This window comes from Ascaphus truei, chromosome 1 (genome assembly GCF_040206685.1).
Source record: "Ascaphus truei isolate aAscTru1 chromosome 1, aAscTru1.hap1, whole genome shotgun sequence".
NCBI classification, from domain to species: domain Eukaryota; kingdom Metazoa; phylum Chordata; class Amphibia; order Anura; family Ascaphidae; genus Ascaphus; species Ascaphus truei.
In genome coordinates this window covers 92317470-92337153 of record NC_134483.1, presented here as the reverse complement: position 1 = coordinate 92337153, position 19684 = coordinate 92317470, and the positions used below count along the sequence as shown (strand labels likewise).

Here is a 19684-nt window from a genome sequence, read left to right as displayed (position 1 = left end):
CTTCCTATTGGCCCATGTGACGCGGGATCTTTAAACTTTAAAGCTCTGCTTGCTCAGCAAGGAGCTGCTACTGGCTCCTACTTCATAGATAAGTATCTCTGGAGGCAGGGGGCCCCCTGAGCTGAAATGAAAGGTTTCAGCTCCAGAGACCTCCTGCTTCAATGCTATATAATTATATTTTTTAACAATGTGAAAGAGAATTTGCCATCTTAGATTGGTCCTTTAAAAGCCCCAAAACCAACTGCTCCTGCAGCAACAGTGAACACCTCAATATCGAATTTGAAATAAATTCTTCCTGACAGCAAGAATGACTATTATAATGTAATAAAAATGTATCCTAGACTCTCAGATCTTTTTCAAAGGCCTACTCAATCTGACGTGATGCTGAGGATTAGTTAACCCTGATGTCGCTGCTGATATACGCCAGGGTTGCCAGGTGTCCGGTATTGAACCGGTATTGTATTGGTCATTCTGTCCAGTGAACAATTAGAGGTAATACCGGACATGCATGTGTCCGGTATTACCTCTCTAGACGTAGGGACCTGAATGGCTTGGGGCCATGGAATTTCCCCGAACAGAGAGAAAAAAGGGCTGTTGCTAGGGGGCTGGGTGGGTTCTTCCATCCTGATTGGCTACTGCAGGGTAATGCAGCCAATCAGAGGGGGGTGGGGTGTTAGGAACCTGGGGTGGGGCCAAGAAGAGGAGGAAACAGCATGGAGCGAGGATGAAGGGGGGATGAGAGAGGATGACCAGGGGTGCAAAAATATTGGAATTTGTGGGAGAGGATCATTAAGGTCAGTATTGCTCGCCATAGGCCTGTATGACTGCAGGTATGTTATTTATAAATTATCTGACCGTAATTTTTGTCACATTTCACTCCAGGTATGCATTTCATATTCTATACCATAAAACAATTCTGGGAAGGCGCTCTCTCCCCAGAACCCTTCTCAATTTATTTTTCCAAAATAGAATATGAAATGGTGGAAATTGGTGCGTACTTGGAGTGGAATTTTTTATTAAAAATGATGTAACGTTCAGCTCATTTATAAATAACATACCTCCACGCCAACTTTTTTCAAGGTGCATCGCACCTTTCACCTTTGTGTCCAGTATTTTTGGAGAAGCCATCTGGCAACCCTATAAACGCCTGGCAAAAATTCTACCCATTGGCATTAATTACCCTGCAGGCAAATTTCAAATGCCCAATAACATATTGTAACTATTTTAACTTCATCTTTCTCCTTTACAATGCTAAACAAATGAAACCACGCAATTTCACAATCTTCTTTTTAATTGGTAATCTAAATTCCATCAAAACGGAATCTATTTAGATTCCTAAAAAGATAATAATAGAAACGGGGCCTACTGTCTTCTCTTTTGCCAGCGGAATACCACATTTCTTTGCAAACCATTGGAATGTTAATAAAAGCTTAACACATCGCTTACTCACTTTAGGCCCAACAAACAAAAAGGCATGTAAATAGTGAATTACTGATTGCAATTTGTCTCGAATTCTAAAAACCACTGTATAAAAGAAAAAACTCAAAATAAAAGCATGACAAAGCACATCCCCTAGGTAAACATTGGTCAAAATTAAAAAGGTTCTGGAATAAAAAACATCATAAATTAAAATAAAATGGATTAATAGGTAATAACCTAAATGTTGCGTCGATATCCACCTCAGCTATAAATGCTCCCCTTCCACACTTATGAACTAAATTCACTGTTTGATCAAAAGTGGCGTACGACACATGACGTAACTTTTTGTCAATTCCATCATTTACCGATAACCCCTCAGGATATAATAACTGAGTTATCATCCTAATCTATATGCCCCTTTCCCTTTCTTGGTAACAACACCCAATGGAGATACTCAGTGGTGGATTTCCCATTTGGCCTGTTAGTCCCTGGTCTAGGCTGGTAACATTTGTGAGCTGCTAAAATTTCCGCCCCCATATGCATTTGCCGCGCTCTCTGGTCTGTCGGAACTAATGGGAATGCACTTACATGTGTCGGCTGCCTCCTTGCTGCAGCCTTCTGTCTCCTTTGGAACCCCAGCGTCAATGCACCATGTGCCGTCACGTTGATGACGTTCACAGCATCATTTGACGCTGTGGTTCCAAAGGAGATAGAGGGCGTCAGCAAGGAGGCGGCCGATACCACTAAGTGCCTGGAGATACTCTAAAATCCTCAAATGGCTGTGAATAGAAAGGACCAGTTACTCTTCCTAAATCTACTGTATCTCTCTATTTAACTTTACTTCATCAATACTACCATGCATAACTGCAGATTTTAAGTTATTCAACTACCATTCAAACTTATTATCCCCTGAAAGGATCTAAAATCCCCACAAAAAAACTCCCCATAACAATTTCGTTTTCTCTTTCTCAGGATACATTTTTAGCCAACAGGCCATTTAATCTATTTTCACCTTCACCCAGTGACTTCTTCCCAGGATGCCCTCTTTTCCCTTCCGGTGACACAGACTCTGTGTTTCCATCTCCATTTCCATGAACCTCAGCGGTGTTCTGGCTCTGCTCGCCACTAGAGGGCTTTTTTTTTAGCATTTTCTGTATAGCGCTGCTAGTTTTATATAGCGCTTTACAGAGACATTTTTCAGACACAGGTCCCCTGTGGAGCTTACAATCTATGTTTTTTTTTGTGCCTGAGGCACAGTGAGATAAAGTGACTTGCCCAAGGTGACAAGGAGCCGAAACAGGGAATTGAACCAGGTTCCCCCGCTTCCAACTTAGTGCCAGTCAGTGTTTGTGATGCAGAGCGCAGCAGACCGCTCCGCAGCCTGTCCCCAACTCCACCAACTCTGCTTTCGGCCTGATAGATGTTGAAAGCTCTTCCAGCTCCTTATTTTCATTATATTTCAGATTGAGTTTGCTTTGACATTACTTACTCATTTGAGCAATAATTATATTGACAGAGACAAAATCGAGGCTGATATATGACTATACTGGTCTGACTAATTAGTCAATCACAGCAATCTGTCTATTAATATACTGTTTTCTCTGTGTTTTTTCCTTGTATTTCTCCCATGTTTGGAAATCTCTCTTGCTTGAGTTTGTGCGCCGGAGGACATTTTTCTTTTTTTCCTGTTTACTGTTTGGAGGGATGTGGAAATCTCTCTTTGGACTCTGGCTGCCGGATTTAAGCATCATCCCATTTGGAATATTTACTACCTTGTGAAAAATTGGTGTGTTTCACTTATATGAGTTTCACCCTTTCACACAGTAATCTTTAACCCTACACTAGTTTTTATAATTTAGTAGATAGCGCTGCTTTCATTTTTTTCCATTACACAACAGTGAATGTGACTAGCACAAGTCACAAGGATTAGGCTCAGCCAACATCCAGGAGGAAGAGGCTGAGCCTAAATAGCAGGACCAGCGAATCAGGCGCAGGATTGCTCCACAGGCAGGACAGAAACTGAAGCCAATCACGTGACTGGAGCTTGCCGGGGTCGGAGCCTGCACCCAATCCTCACATGCGTTTCTTAGCACTCTTCAGCTTTTCTACCTTGTGGACCGCACAGGTGACTACATGCTGACCACCAGCCACCTGTGCGGACCAATCAATGCGCGACTTGTCACTCACCGCCACCTATTAGCAACCGCCAAGTGGAACTGACAGCCAATCGGCGTTTGCCAAATTTCCCTCTGGCCAGTGTCCGTGTGGAATTGCCACCCCTGGCTAAAGGTCATCGGGCATTCATTTTGGACAGAAAAAGTGTGTTTTTTTTTGCTTTCTTTCATTTCCGAGAAATCCCAAAAGCTTTAACGTGCCGCATCAAACAGTTTGTACAACTCAATTAAGGAACCGGCGATGTCAGCCTTCAAGCACCAACATCTGTGAGATTTGGGGGGCAGAAAACTTTATTTTAATGGAAAAGAACTGATTCTTAAAAGTGAGACTCCAATGAAGCCTATCAAAAAACGCTGATTGCAGAAATCAGTGAGGCTGACTCTCTAGATCAGTGAGAGTCTCTTGAAAATCAATGAGAGTGCACGTCTTAGTTAGTATAGAGTGGGAAAATCCACTTTAAAAAAATCTGCTTTGTCTTTTTGGACTGAACACTTAATTTGAGCTTGGCTGCTGCCTGTGACATAAAAACAAAAAGGAAAAGCGCTCGACTGCACAAAAAAAGTTGATAGCAGAGCAAACATGTGAGGAGGCAGGAGGAGGAAGCGTTGCAATAGGGCTCCCTCCTCCCTCACCTGCCTTATACGCAGAGGACCGTGCCGATAGGGATGCCCCGAGCTTCCCTTTCCATGTCATATCCCACTACCCGCCTACAACCTCAATATCACTCACTCCCCCTTCCCCTCTCCCCTATGTGTGTCACACTCTTCCCACTATGTTGAGCAGAGAGAGAGAGAGAGAGGGAGACAGAGAAAGAGGAGGGGCGGCTCTTACATGGCTGCCGATTGGGGGGTAGCGGAAAAATTCCACCCCGCTCAACGACCCAGGGCCCGGGTGGAGACTTATTGGCCCTTGGAAAGCTGTCGGCAGCCCTGTAAGTAAGTCAATATAATCATATCATTTTTACATTCAAATATAAATGGAGCAAGCATATTAGTGTGACAGCTTGTTTGGCAGGGTTTTAATGTGCATATCACTATATCAATATTGATTTATTTTCTTTTTATATCTGTGAATAGATTTTTTTGAATTTACATTATTAATCTGTTTGCAGTAGGACGAAGGGTGTGTTGAAGTCTTTTCTAGTAACTTTTAGATCTGATAAAAGATGTCAGGTCTCAAAATTAAGATATGTTTAGGATAATACACACTGTATGCCAACAGTACATATTAAGTTAGAAAAAGACAATATGTGACATATGTACAAGGATTTACTATGAGCCAGTAGAGTTTTTGATACTGTTACACATACCCTTGAAATGTGCATGAGTTAAGTACTAAACTAAAATCAGTGCAACCGCTCAGAAAGGTGTGGGATGCATGCCCCTACCTGTTTTGAAAATGTTTTGTGTATATATATATATAGGTTCCCACTCTGGGCTTTCCCGTGTCCTCTCTGTGTTTCCCCTGCCCCTATCTACCTTCTGATTGGCATCGGAGGGGTGCGTTCACCGTGTGCAGGGGGAGGGGAGGAGGAGATCGCGTTTCGGTGGCTCCCGTTGCAGGGCGCCACCATCTTGTGCAGAGTTGCGCATGCGCAGTCAGGTGGCAGCCATTTCAGCTCGCGCATGCGCAGCAGACAGTGGAAAACGGCGGCGATGAGACAGAGAGGCTCTGCGGGGACTACAGCCCTCAGCAGGCATAGGGGCGGGCAGGCAGTCAGGTGCCTAAGCACAGCCAATAGGGCTGAGAGGATTCCCTGCTTCCAAGAAGATACATTTGGCACGCTTGCACCACGTTAGTTAGTTGGAAGCTGGACACCGAAGGGGTAGGATGTGAGTGTGCAGATGCCTGCCTGCCAGAGACCCCTGATAGGCCCCAGCTAGGCCCAACTCCCCTCAGGTTGTGGTTGCTACAGGGACAGGCCCATAGATAGGGATACTGCCCCTGTAGTTTGTAGTGAAGTACACAGCCAGGACACAGCGGCATCCTGGCCCTTGGTGGTCTGGGACCAGACCACCCCACGGAAGAAACTATCCTTGAGGTGACCACCCCACGTGGAGGTGGAAGCACCGAAGTTGCGGATCATCATTGGGTCCATGTACACCACCGCAAGACGCATCCGGCAGGTACCCTACGCACAAGTGCACCAACACACACGGTAGTGACACCGCTGACAACATATAAGGTGAGGGGTTATATCCTTGTGGACACTAGGGTGGGTTGGTGCCCGAGGGCCCCGTCAGGTACTGTGGGGACTGTGGAAAGAAGTGTGAGACACTTGGCAGGTGGTTATGGCCGTGCGAGGCCTGGCGTGTAGGCTGTAACCAGTAGCCATACTCTCGTCCTGCAATAAAGCTGTTATTTTATGTTTTATCCAGTGTGTGTGGTTATTGTTTAAGTATATATGTATATAGGTCCTGTAACGGGTAATTCCACAAATAGAATCTGTTACAGGTGGAGGCGCTGAAGGACACCGTACCAGTATACACCCTACGCTCCCTGCAGCGGAGGCTCGGACCTCCTGTGAGCCGCCAGGTATTGCACCATACACATACTGTAGCTGCTCTATCTCCCAGGGGGTGGGGGAAAGTGCGCTACATATATATATATATACATATATATATATATATATATATATATATATATATATATATATATATATATATATATATAACAAACATGTGAAAAACACACTCTGACATCGTCCCTTAAAGTGACTTCACATCCTTTTGAACAAATGTGACCTATCACATGGTACAGCAACCAATGGGATTGTCTTCAATCCCATTGGCTGCAAAACCATGTGATATAGCCATGTGGTTTTAAAGATTTGACGTACCTCCCTTGGAGATGACATAAATTCCTTAAAAAAAAAAGAGGCGGGCACATGATACAGCGTCCAATCGGATTGGAGCTGTAACATCTGACCATAAAATGTGACATCACTGGCAATATATAAGGCCTGTACATCTCATTTTACCTACAGAAGCCGACATGAGAACATTCTGTTCTGGATTTACCATGGGGCCTTGGATTGACAGATAAAGAAAGAAGATTAAAGAAAAGAAGAAAATAATGACAGAGGAAGAAAGAAGACGATGATAGAAGATTTTTTTTAACCTGATGCTGGTCTCCAAGGTGGATGGCGTTGGATCGCGGGTGATGACGTCGAGGTACGAGAGCTTGCAGATACAACGGGATTCGGAGGGTGAAGACTTCTAAAGGTAAGAGAAATATTGAATGTATGTAAATGTCTTTATTTCAGTTTTTTTTCATTGTATTTATTTATTTTTATATTTGTGATTGCCGATTGACTGATAATGTATTCATCTATGCCCCTTTAGGGTACAGATAAATACAGTGACAGCCAATGCATTTTTTGCCAAACGCTTGTTTTTAATTGATTGTAATTTTTTCTATTTGTTTTTGTTGTTTGAAATTTGGATGGCTTATTTTTAGTACATTTTAGGATTGATTAGCGTTTTAAATTATTTATTTGTTTTGTTGGCTACTGGTTTAAATTCATTAATTGTTTTGTTGGCTAGTGTTTAAAATTAATTAATTGTTTTGTTGGTTAGTGCTTTTATTTAATTGGTTGGCTAGTGCATTTATTTCTTGAATTGGAGTGTTTAGGTACTTGTGTATATCTTTTATTATTGTGTATTTTTGGCCTTCATGTTTTTTATTAGGGTGACCATTGACTGCTATAGTGGCTTATCATGCCCATATTATATGGGTATGATGTATCACTATGCCAATCAATGGGTACAGGGTGGGTATAGTGGTCCCGGGGTGGGTGGTTAGACCTCCCAGGTGGATAGTGGGGGAGGGTGGGTTAACCCCTCAGTTTCTTTAGCAGTTATTAACCACTAAGGTGATTAAGGGGTTAGGGGCTATTAGATTGTATTTTTTCTTGTATTCTTTCTGGCAATGGAGGACATGGACCTACAGTATGCTGATGAGGACTCCCTTCATGATGGCAGGGATAAGTAGAAAGGTTTATTTACTTTATTTATGCTGGCTAATGTTTTATTTTATAATGGGCAAATGAGCTATTCTCCATGTCTGGATAATAGTTATTTTGTCCATTACTGTACTGTACGTGTTGGGGGGAGAGGGGTATATTTCTTTCAATGTATTGCATATTTTTTTTTTTTTGCCACAGAATTGGTACCGCAGGCCAGTGGGGACCCATAGGGACCACCCGAGGGCCCCCAGACACCCACAGGGACCACCTGAGGGCCCCCAGACACCCATGGGGACCACCTGAGGACACCTACGGACTCTGGTATCAATCATGTGGGGGTAGAGGAGATGGCTATTTGTGTTTATTGTGGGTAGCGGGGGTGAGTGAAAGGGGTATTTGGCCCTTGTTGGGTAGCGGGAGGGGTTAAACCCTTCATTGCCGTAGCAGTTAGCTGCTAAGGTAATGAAGTTGCATGTAAATGCATTTTTATTGCATGGGATTCATGCCGGGGGTCTCCGGTGCTAATATTGTGTATCAGCTCCGGAGACTCCCGGCATCAATCCGATTTTTAAAAAAAGCATTTTTTTTCTAAATCCTGTATCGCCGCCTCTGCAGCTTCTCACCAGCCTCACGCCAACTTTTCCTGGCATGAGGATTTTGGGAGAAACTCGCCACTTTAGAGCCGTGATAACCTAATCGCGGCTACTAGAATTGCACGAATGTGAGAAACTGCTGATAAGTGGCTTATCGCGGCTCGCCTATCGATTATTTATTTATTTTTTAAAAAGCCGATAAAGGCTTTTACCGGCCAATTATTGCGGCTTACTGAATAGCAGTAGGCCTTTTTCGTGCTAAGGTCTTGATAAGTGGCTTATCGAGGCTTATACCATAGGCCCCTATGGATTTTGGAGAGGATTGCTGCATTATAGGAGTATAGAATGCGATTGACTCATAAAGAAAAAATTACCAATGTAATTGACTTTTTTAAACAAACGTAATCATCTGAAATCGAATGTTAAACATTTGAATTTATCTGAAAAGTACTTTATCTGTGAGCCTTTGAGTCAGGACCTCCCCAAACACTCCGTCTGCTCCACCCCCTCCCAACTCCCCAAAACCCCCAAAGAACACCATGCAGACAGGTACTGTATGGTGGAAACGGACACAGCTTTTTAATAGTATTCTTACAACACATATTAAGACAGATTGGGGTAGCCACCTTCAAGCCCATTGTACACTCTTCCACTGCTTACACCTCACACCTATCAGTTGCGGCTCAGCACCCTGTTGAACAATAGCATTTTATAGCAACATCTTGGGCTCACCACACCTCACCCATATTAAGTGAGGCAAAGTCTCACTAAACAATGGCTGGAAGCCGTCAACCGCATCCAGCAATGACCCAAGTGATAGATAGGAAAATATTCCCCCGTAACCGTGCTCAGCTATAAGGTATTCCTTGTAGAAGTAGATGTAGGTATATATCATATATCATAAGAATAGCAACTTGGAAAAGCCGTCTTCTAAGACATGTATACCGTGTGTTCCATAAAGTTAACCCCTTCCTCTCTGTAGCGGGCGGGACCTGTATCTACCGGTAAAATCAGTGACCCAAGTTAACGTTTCCACAGGACAAAATATATGTAACCAAAAGAATTACCAAGATGTACATCTCATAATTTTTCTGCTTATTTTTATTTTTAATACTATGTATAGAGAGCAATATAGAACAAAAATCCAGAAAAACAGTGCTACAGAACCTATGAAGAGTAAGTTTATATACATAGTATACAAAGTCCCATGTGAGTCAAAGTAATAGAATTATATATTCAAGGTGTTCAGAATAAACCTTTCAATCCATCTGATTTGGTAATTGTATGTGATGATATTGTCACTCAGAATTTAGTGGAAAAAAATAAACCAGTTGTTTTTCCCCAAGTGGGGATTTATAGATAATAGGGACCGGTATAGCCTGTTAGACTAGTCTGACCTGTTCTCCACCCCACTTATACGGAGTTACCACTTAGAGTGTATATGAAAAATCACATGTAGCCACGTAGCCCCTGGTATATAAAATCCTGTCTTAACATATAAGCCCTGCTACCAGTGCAGGCAGTGTTGGGGTTAATCCCTTACTCTTTCTGCAGTAAGTACTGCCCAGTAGTTACATGGGGTGGGGGGTGGACTCACGGCTGAGGTGCTGCCACCTACCGGGGCTAAGACCTGGGATCCTCCCCTGGTAATAAAAAGGGGCTGCAGCTCAAATTATAGGTTGTTCTTGTGTTGAGCAAGGGCTCTGGTTCATGTTCTGTCCTTCCCACCCTCTGGGGAGTCGGAGCACCTACCCCTTATCCCATCAGGGGTTAAGGGAGCTAAGGAGGAACTCTTGGGGCCTCAAGCTTCTTGGGTTTTGTTCAAGGGATTAGGAGACTGTATCTATGCTGTGAGAATTAAGACACCGTTGTTTTACTCCTGCCTTAGTATGCAGTTATTCAGGGGGAGAGAGAAGAGTTTTCCTGTAAGGACTGGGAAGAAAAAGGTGTCCTGCATCGCGTTGACGGAGTTGTTGAGGATAGTCCAGATAAATGTAAAAGAAGTCAACAATATATCAATAAAGGTTATATACTGTACCTACTAAAGTACTTATAATAAAGTACTTGCACTTACAAATTAAATGTGGCTTGTACTGATAATTTTCATCCCATCTGGAATAGCAGGGGTTAATCAGGAAACGCTAGGAAACTTAGATATGGCCTGTACTGATGATTTTCTTCCCATCCAGAGTAGCAGGGGTTAATCAGGAGAGGCTAGGTCTCCAATGTATTCAGAGTATGCAATGGAAAGAAGAGCGGTGAGGATGCATCCGATCCACAGGTTCCTGCGGAGACAACAGCCCCGCTAAATGACTAGGGTGCTTCAGCCCAGCTGGTTCCCGTGGAGGCGTCCATCTTGGAGGTTCCGGCCGGTACTTCTTTTCCTGCAGATGCCACCACCCTTCCGGTGCAACCAAAAATTGTCATACAGGATTCGTCTGCCGGGGCGGATACGGAAGCAGTGACCAGCGCTCCAGTGAGTAAGGCTATGGCGCACATTTTCTTGCTGCAGTGCCGTGTCCGTGGCAAGACCCGAGAGCGTAAGGCTACTGAGGGCCTAACTGGCCACAAGGTACTTGCGGTACTGGTCCGAGGTCGGCGCAAAGTGCCTAAGACATTGGGACACAATTCTGGACTTAAGGCCCCATCGAATGCTGCCCAGGACACTGACATGGCCTCAAAACCTGAGCTGGACAATAAAGTGTGGGTTGGGTTTGATGATGATGTGCCCAGGGAATGTCGGATTATTCTGTGTCCTCTAGAGAGGGGTCCTGTAAATCTGTCAGTTCTAGATCACCATCAACTAAGGGTTCTGTGACTGAGGAATGTGCTTTTGTGCCTGGTCATAATGTGGGAAGGTAGTACAATGTTGGGATCCACTGTTCCAGGGGTACGTGCCACATATGAATAGAACCAGGTTCCTGCTAATGAATGCTTGTACAGTGGATCACTGGTGGGAAGAGGGGGAGTTTACTCCTGAGGAAACAGGAGAGATCCTTAGGGATTGTAACAGAGATATCATCTTAGGAATGATATCACCTTCAGGCCTGGAGGTGGTGAAGCATGAGACTCTACCCAAAGAGCCACTATTTTGAGTACTGCAAGGGCAAGCCTGTGGGCAGAACATTATTAAGAATAGTAGGGCAGATTGTGCTTGTGGTTGCTGCAGGGACAGGCCCATAGATAAGGACACTGCCCCTGTAACACTAGCAATAGGGACAAAGACGAGCGGCTGCATTCTGTCTTCAGACCCCTGCTCCATTAACAGAGACATTGCATGGTGGTACACTCCACGCGGAACCCACCCAACGTAGAGGAGGAGGCTTCGCGGAGGACATCTTGGATCCATCGATCCCATCTACAGCATCTGCGCGCCTGGGTGTGGATGCACCCGGCAGGTACCCAACGTAGCACGTGCACCAACAAACACTATAATGGGCAGCGCTGTACCACACATTGGGTGGGGTATTGACTTTGCGGACACCAGGGTGGTTGGGTGCACAAGGGCCTCTTTTCATACTTTGGGGACTGTGACTCCAGGGAGGGGAACGGAGTATTGGAGGGTACGGCCATGCGTGGCCTTGTTAGTGTGTATATATATATATATATATATATATATATATATATATATACACTAACAAGGCCACACATGGCCGTACCCTCCAATACTCCGTTATAATATATATAGTTATCATTATTGTATATATATATATATCAATAATATATATAGTTATCATTATTGTTACCTGAAGTAAAACTGCTATCTTTTTACTAAGTGTGTGTTTAATGTGAATGGAATATTGTGTTTGAAGAGTATAGCTACCCCTCTTTTTTTTGCTGTGCAGGACGCATAGTATGCTTGGGGATAGATTCTTTTGAACGTGTTTGGGGGGGATGTAGTGTTAAAGTGGGTCTCTTGGAGGAATAGAATATCTCCATTTGTTTTCTTTATTTCTTGTAGGGCAAGTTTTCTCTTCATTACAGAGTTCAGTCCCTTTACATTTAGTGATACTAGTTTTAGTGTTTTATTGGCCATTTTTTTTTTTTAATTGGGTGCGGCCTTGTAGACCCTCCACTTTCCCAGGGTGGTGGGGTGGCCTATACTCTTCCCTTGTATACTTGGCTATGTGTCGTCCTTGTGTGGCCTTGGCATCTGTGTCTCTGGTTCCTCTGGACCCTAGTTGTTCCGTACTGGGGGGGACTGGGAGGGGGAGGGGAGGAGTGGGCAGCTGGGGAGGAGGGGGAAGAAGAGTAGTAGAAAAGAAAAAGAAAAGAGAAAGTGGGTGATAACTGCGCCCCAACATAGTGACCCTCACCGCGCTATGGGTGAGAGAGTTGGGCATAGTGCCCACTGGAGACTTCTCGATGTGTCGCGCCTCGGCACCCGTTTGGGAGCACCTGGAACCCCCCGGGGGTAATCATATAGCTAATCAGAACTTTGTAGGGGATTGTAGAACAACAGTGTAGTATAAATACAAAACAGGATATTGGCAACAGGGAATGAAATACTTGGGCATACCATAGAATTTAGTTATTTTTTTAAAACCTTATGGGAATCTGTAAATTATTTATTGACTTGTCTATTACCTCTAGTTCCCTCTTTATGTATACATCGTAGCATGGTCGACATTTCCAGAGTACGCCTCAAGGTGGTGCTCAGGGATTACCATTATAACCCAGATAAAGCATATTCTAACATTTGCAATAAATTCAACTTGATAAGACTGTCATAGATTTTTCTGTAATGGATTTTTCCCCATGTTCCCATTCTGATGAACTTAGTATTCAGACTTGAAGTTAAACCTGAAACAGTGTAATCTAATATAGTTCAGGACCTTGGTATCTGGGAGTTAAGTGGTTTTGTCTAGCGTAGAGATTAGCTGTTTCTGGACACTGTGAGCCCCTGGGATTTATTTATTTCCCTTTTTCTTTCCCTTCTAGTTCTCTCTTCACGAGAGTTCCATCATTATCCTCGATTCTTAAATTCGCCACAAGGTGGGGCTAGAGGATTACAGTTGTTCTGCAGTAAGGGCAGATTTTAATATTTCTAGTGTTTTGTTACCATGTACTACCTAATACCAACTTTACTTTGTCTTAACTTAATTATAGGGGACATAGACATATTGTAGCCTAACTTCAATTACCATTTGAAGGGAGAGGTCTCAAAACATATAAATGAACATTGTACAACCTGAGTCCTCGTTAGTTTCTCCTTTGGTTGCTCCCGTTTGTTTCTTTTGTCCTTCTGGGACATCTCCGAGAGCTCAGTCTCGCTTAATTCCTTGCGGGACCCTCCGAGCTTCCCCCAAACCCACCAACACCCCTCTATATCGGGGAATTAATTTGAGTCCAGACCCCCTCTTCCCACCCCCCCTCCCCCGCCGACCCACACCCGCCGATGCGGCGGCAGCCCTACGCCCGCGGGGCACATCTCTAACACCGCTTCCCCCTCCCCAGGGAGAAGGTGAGAGGGCGAGACTGGGACGCGCATGCATTCGATTGCTGGTTTGCTCAGCTGAACTCCGGTGAAGGCATGGCCGGCGAGAGCTGCGTCCGCGGGCATCGGTATGAGCGGGAAGTAAGAAGCCTGGAATGGGGAGTGTAGGGGCTTTGGCCGGGAAAGGAGAGGAAGGGGCACCGGGGGCGGGGGAGTCTCTCCAGGCCCCCGGTACCTTCAGAGCGGGCCCAGGATCGTCCCTGGACAGATGGTGCCTCCGTTCAGCCTGAGTAGCTCTCGTTGTCTAGAGCGATCGTAGTGATCAGCTGGGAGTCGCGGGGGGGCTGGTTGCTTTGGTAGTGGAAATCCCTCACTCCTCACCAGCCGGGATCCTCTGTGCGGCTATTCGCTGCGAGGTTCTCGGCATTCTCGTCTGCGGCTGTTGGTTCCGTTCGTCCTCTGCATCCTCAGGGGCTGCTTCGTCATCTGTGTGGGGTAGACCCAGCACTCTCAGGAATCGCGAGCTGTCTTCTGGGTATGTTAAGGTATGAAACTTCCCCCCATTTGAACCACAATCTTGAAGGGGAAACCCCACCTGTATTTCACTTTATTGTCCTTTAATTTCTGTGTCAGGGGTTTCAATTCTCGTCGCCTATCTATTGTAGCCTTGGATAGGTCGCTGTATATTTCTAAATGTGTGTTTCGAAGTTGCACATTACCCTTTTCCCTACTGGCTGTTAGGATTTTTTCTTTTGTTTGATAGTAATGCAGTCTTATTATGACGTCCCTCACCCTCTTGGGGTCTGTAGATTTGGGGCCCGAGGCTCTGTGGGCCCGGTCCATTTCCATTTTTTCTGGTGTTAGATCTGGAACCAGATATGTAAATAGGTCTACTAAGTAGGGACGTAGCATCTCAGCTTCTACTGCCTCCGGTATGTATCTTACCCGAAGGTTTTGCCGGCGATCCCGGTTCTCTTGTTCTTCGGCGTTTTCCCTGAGTGCTTTGATTTCAAACTGCATCCGGTTAATTTCATCCTCCGCCGAGGAGTGGGCCTGCTCCAGTATTTCCACTTTGTTTTTTAAAGTGTCCGTTTTCGCTGCCAGTAGGTTCATGTCCGATCTAAGGGTGTGCACAGCTTTTGACAGGTCTTCTTGAAACCCGTCTCATTTTGGTAAATAGAGCTTCGAGGTATTCTTTATTGATTTCTGTGTTTGCTCCGTCCGTTTCCCTTTCAGCTGCACCGCCAGGGTTTTCCATCATGTCTGTCACGTCGCCATCTTGGAAAGGCCCGCAGCTCCCTGCGGACCTCTGGCTCGGCGGAAAATAGTTTGAAACACTCTGCTGAGCCGCTTTTTTTGGTCTATTGCTCATTCCTGAGACTTTCTCCTGCTCTTTTTTTGTTTTTGGGGGGAGAATGGCTTCCGATTAGCGCTGTTTTGCTGGGCTATTCAACGGAAGGCTCCGGAGCTCTCTCCTCAGGTATCCATACGCGGTGACGTCACCGGAAGTCTCACTACGTGTGTGTTTTATTGCATGCGGGTCCTGTAACGGAGTCATTCTACATCATAGAATCCCGTACAGGTGGAGGAGCTACTGAATATCGATCCAGGTACACCCCAGGTTCCCAGCAGCAGAGGCTCAGGTCTCCTGTGAGCCACAGGTATCGCTCCGCACACACACACACCGTAGCTACATCTCCCAGGGGTGGTGGAAAGTGCGCTACACATACATATTCTTCTTTCTTTTTAAGTATCTTAAATACCACCAGCAAGAGCAACTGATCTGAACAAAACTAGTGCCAGCCCCTCAAAAGCCAAACCCCGGGGTGTCCCATAGAAAAAGGGCCACTTCTCTTCAGACTCCACTATTATACCTCACAAGTGTGCACCTCCTTTACCCCCAACACAACACATCATAAAGGGCTCCTTAAGCCAAACGTCAATGTACGAATGTAATGAAACTTGTGTCATGGGAAATTTAATAAACAAGTTTCATACATTGATAAAGATGATGAAAAATAGAATCGTTTTTCAAGCCGGTTAAAAAACAAAAAATAAGTCATAGCAGAAAGTAAATTCAATTTGTACATTGGTAAACTAAACTATATGCCCAATTTGGCCAGCTCCATGGTAATACTTCTAGCCCAGTGTTTCTGAGCCCTTTTTTTCAGGACAATCCATCCACTACTGTAGTCTACCTATTACGGACTTTACAGACTTTTTTTTTTTTTTTTCAAACAATTTTATTAGGCAATTAGATATTATTACAGGTACAACAAGCGATATAGCCTAACATTTTTCAATTTTTTTGGGGGGGAAAGAGATTGACAACAGCGGTTGTCAGTAAAGAGGGGGGAGTGCCTCCAGAGAGGGGAGGCAGGGGGAGGGGGGGAGGGGTTGGAGGGGGGGGTGGGTGTCCCATCTGGCTGTTGGGGATGTCGTGTCGGGGGCTGTTTTTTGACTCCTATGGGGAGGGGGTAGCCCTCCGTCTCGCTGGGGCTGGATCTCTGGTCCTGTAGCGGGAGCTCCAGGGTTCCCAGATATCCTCATGGGCCGGAAGTTTTTGTCTAACAGTGGCGGTGAGCCTTTCCATAATCAACACCTCTCCTACTCTTTTTTCGATCGTACCCAGTGCCGGAGTGGTTGTTTTCCTCCAGGAGGCCGCAATGCAGCGACTTTACAGACTTTTTAAACTTCTGTCGATCCGTCATTGGGTCTCTTCAGTGACGTCATCAGTCACTGCCTGTGGAGATCACTCGCTGAGTGCAAAGATGACCAAAAAAGGTGCTGTGCTGTGTCCTTGTTCATCTGTGAACACTGGAGATGCCGAGGCTGAGAATCGGAAGTCCCAACATCTATCCAGAGCCTCTGCAACCAGTGTCACCCTGATTGTGGCTGTCCGTGTGAGAGACCGACACCGCCCGTGGAGACCAGATGCGTGTGGTGCATGGCTAACCCTTGATTCAATGTCCAAGTTGTACATGATATGCCTGAATTATCTGATTTCTTGTACGTGTTATACCTTTGATACAGCAATATATATTTGTTGTTCTTACTACACTATGAAAGTCATGCACTTGTCCTTTTTCTGTAGCCATTTAGATGTTGAGCCATCTGTGTGGATAGCTGCAGACACTCTCTTGTAGTCCTGGGTGGACAAGGTTTTGTATTGTCTTTTATGCCCTTTTTCACTCTCATTTCACTTATGGTAGCCATTTTTATTGTTATTTCTATTTTTCATTGGCACTGTTGCACATTGCTCCATTTATGAGCTTGATACATTTACACCACTTTTCACTTAGTCACTTATGTAAGTGAGCGTGATTTTATTGCCCAATTGTTGTGCTGCTACGTTTTCACTTCTAATGCCATTATACGTCTGTGTCCGGGACATACTTGAAAATGAGAGTTAACTCTCTCTATATTTCCTGGTAAAACATTTTATAATAAAAATAAAGGTTATGTTTTGGGGTTAACCCACCAATTACACAGGCAGGCAGAGCATACTATGTGTGCTTGGTAATTCATTGGCTTGTCTGGGGTTCCCTGAGGAAAGGGTTGAGAAACACTAGTCTAACAAAAGATTTGGCCGGAGAAAGCATCACCCAACAAATGTTAAAGCCAATTCTCAACTATGGCAATATTGTTTATAGAACAGCCCTACAGATTCACCTCAGTAAACTGTACGCTCTGTACAATTCTATATGCTGTTATGTTATGTAACTACAACAACCATCACTGTGATATTTATGCTGAACTAGTTTGGTTATCCTTACGGTCCAGACTTAAGGTTCATTTTTCCTTCTTAATCTATTATTACCTGGATGAGTTTCACAGTTAGTGAAGTAATTTATTCTCAAACAAAGAACCATCAAACGAACACAATCCCCTAGTTTACTAAGGAAGCCGGATGTTGTTACTGAGCACATCTCTTCTAGAATAGACTACCTAATCCCCGTAAAATTCACAACGCTATCAGAAAATTCTCGCAATCTGCTCTATTGCACTTTAAAGCGTCAATTCAATCTGGGCGATGTTTTTTTACATGACATTGAAGCAGGGGGTCTCCGGAGCCGAACCCCATTCATTTCAGCTCCAGGAACCCCCTGCGTCCTAAGATACAGACCCCGGTAGGGGGCGACGGTAGTCATACCGGCTTGCTAGCTGGTGTTCACGCAATGGCCGCTTTTTAAAGCTTCCGTTTCCTTTGGCCCGTGACGTCTTCCAGTGAGGCTTTCCTATTGGCCCACGTGGCACGGGACATTTAATCCGTAGCGATACCAGCACCTCCTTTGAGATAAGTATCTCAGGAAACAGGGGGTCCCTGAAGCTGAAATTAATGGGATTCAGCTCCAGAGACCCCCTGCTTCCATCTTATGTAAAAATAAATTACAATAATTTTTTTTAAAAGCCCAGCTTGGTCTGCCCCTTTATGCATGTCTGTAATTATTGATTCTGCGCGTTTGTTCGGTATCTGTTTCTGTATCACAGGACATTCTTGAAAACATGGTGGTTAATATTGACTAAATAATGATGAAAGTGGGAAAATGCGATGCACCACCAATTAAAAAAAGATACTGAGAGGTTGAACACCAACCTTCGTTACTTCACTTAAATATATGAAGAATCATTATACGTCGCTTATCCTTTGCAGAGTAACATATTCCCTCCCAGGACTACTAATATTTACTAGTCTTCTGCTATAAGACAACTCCAGGGCTAGAATACACCTTACAGCCCCGTATCTTTTCCACTGAAACCATTGAATAAATAACTAACTCACTCACAGCAAAAGGATTGAGAAACAGAGTGCAGGCGGAGAAGGGAAAGATAAGGGAGAAGAGACCCAAAAGAAGGAATACTTCTGAACCAGAAAACAACAGGAGGGAAAACAGATGGAGAAAGCGTGTAAGAGAGAAAGACATTCACAGAATAAGAATGTGTTTCAGCAATATCATACGACCTACTCATATACCAATGAATCAGATGCATAGTATTCACAATAGTTTATGCAATCTGCAATATATATATATATATATATATATATATATATATATAAAAAATAAATAGATAAGAGCAAGGCACTCCGTCAGGTAGATGAAAGTGGGTGCAAATCCTATATAAACCAAATAGGTAATACGATACCGTGTGACCGAATATCAGAGGCAGCACTCCACGAGGTAGTCAAAAGAGACTTTTGACTACCTCGTGGAGTGCTGCCTCTGATATTCGGTCACACGGTATCGTTATACATATATATATATCTGCAATATGTATATGAATATATATATATATATTTATATAAATATATATGAATAATATATATAAATATTTATATAATTTGGAAAGTCTTATTAAGATTGACACCTGTTGCTTTATTTTAACTAATCAAGAGTCTGACAAATACATCCACTTAAATATGTGAATACCTTTACAAAAAAAAAACAACAACATGTTTATATGGGCAGAATTATATTGACCTCTATTACAAGTAGAGATCAATTAGAAATAGATGCCAAACTGAAACTCTTTACTGCTGCAGAACGCAGCAATGCCAGGCAGAATTTCAGCATTTTCATAGCTATACTAGCAATCACGTATCTCATTATTTAAAATAATTGTAAATGTAGATGCTTAAAAAATACGTTTTACATTTTTATTTAGGGAACACCAGCCTTGCAACTGGATGCAATCTATTAGAAACAATAATACGGATTTGTTTTTAAAATACAGTGCAATATTTGTTTGATATAAGGTTAATCAAAAATAAAATCACCATTCGTACTCAGCTGTTATATAAGGATTTCTCTGTGTTCCACATCGAAATAACACACAATTAAATGAAAAGAGATATGTACTTACAACAAGCAAAGCAGTTCTATTTCTGTTTCCTTCAGTGTGTGTTGATAGTTTGCAGATCACAGTAACATTAATGCCAAGTGAACCTTAACGCTAAGCTTTATGAACTAATTCTTGCTGACTGTCAGGCCCCTCCTTCCTCATTCACTCATTGCATCTGTTCTAAAGAAAGTCTGAATACATTCAGAATTATGTTCAAGTGGCTGTCCCAGCAACCACACTGTGTATTACAGT

At 43.8% G+C, this 19684-nt stretch overlaps 1 protein-coding gene across 2 annotated transcripts in view; it reads right to left on the bottom strand.

The window, feature by feature from the left end:
* The window catches only part of LOC142490010 (low-density lipoprotein receptor class A domain-containing protein 1-like), a 38734-nt gene extending 19050 nt beyond the window's left edge, over window positions 1-19684 (bottom strand). Inside the window, exon 1 of one of the 2 annotated variants that reach the window (XM_075591782.1) lies at window positions 19454-19684. The gene's annotated coding sequence lies outside the window, so the exon portion shown is untranslated. The remainder of the gene's footprint in view (window positions 1-19453) is intronic. The other variant, XM_075591772.1, reaches the window with a different exon arrangement.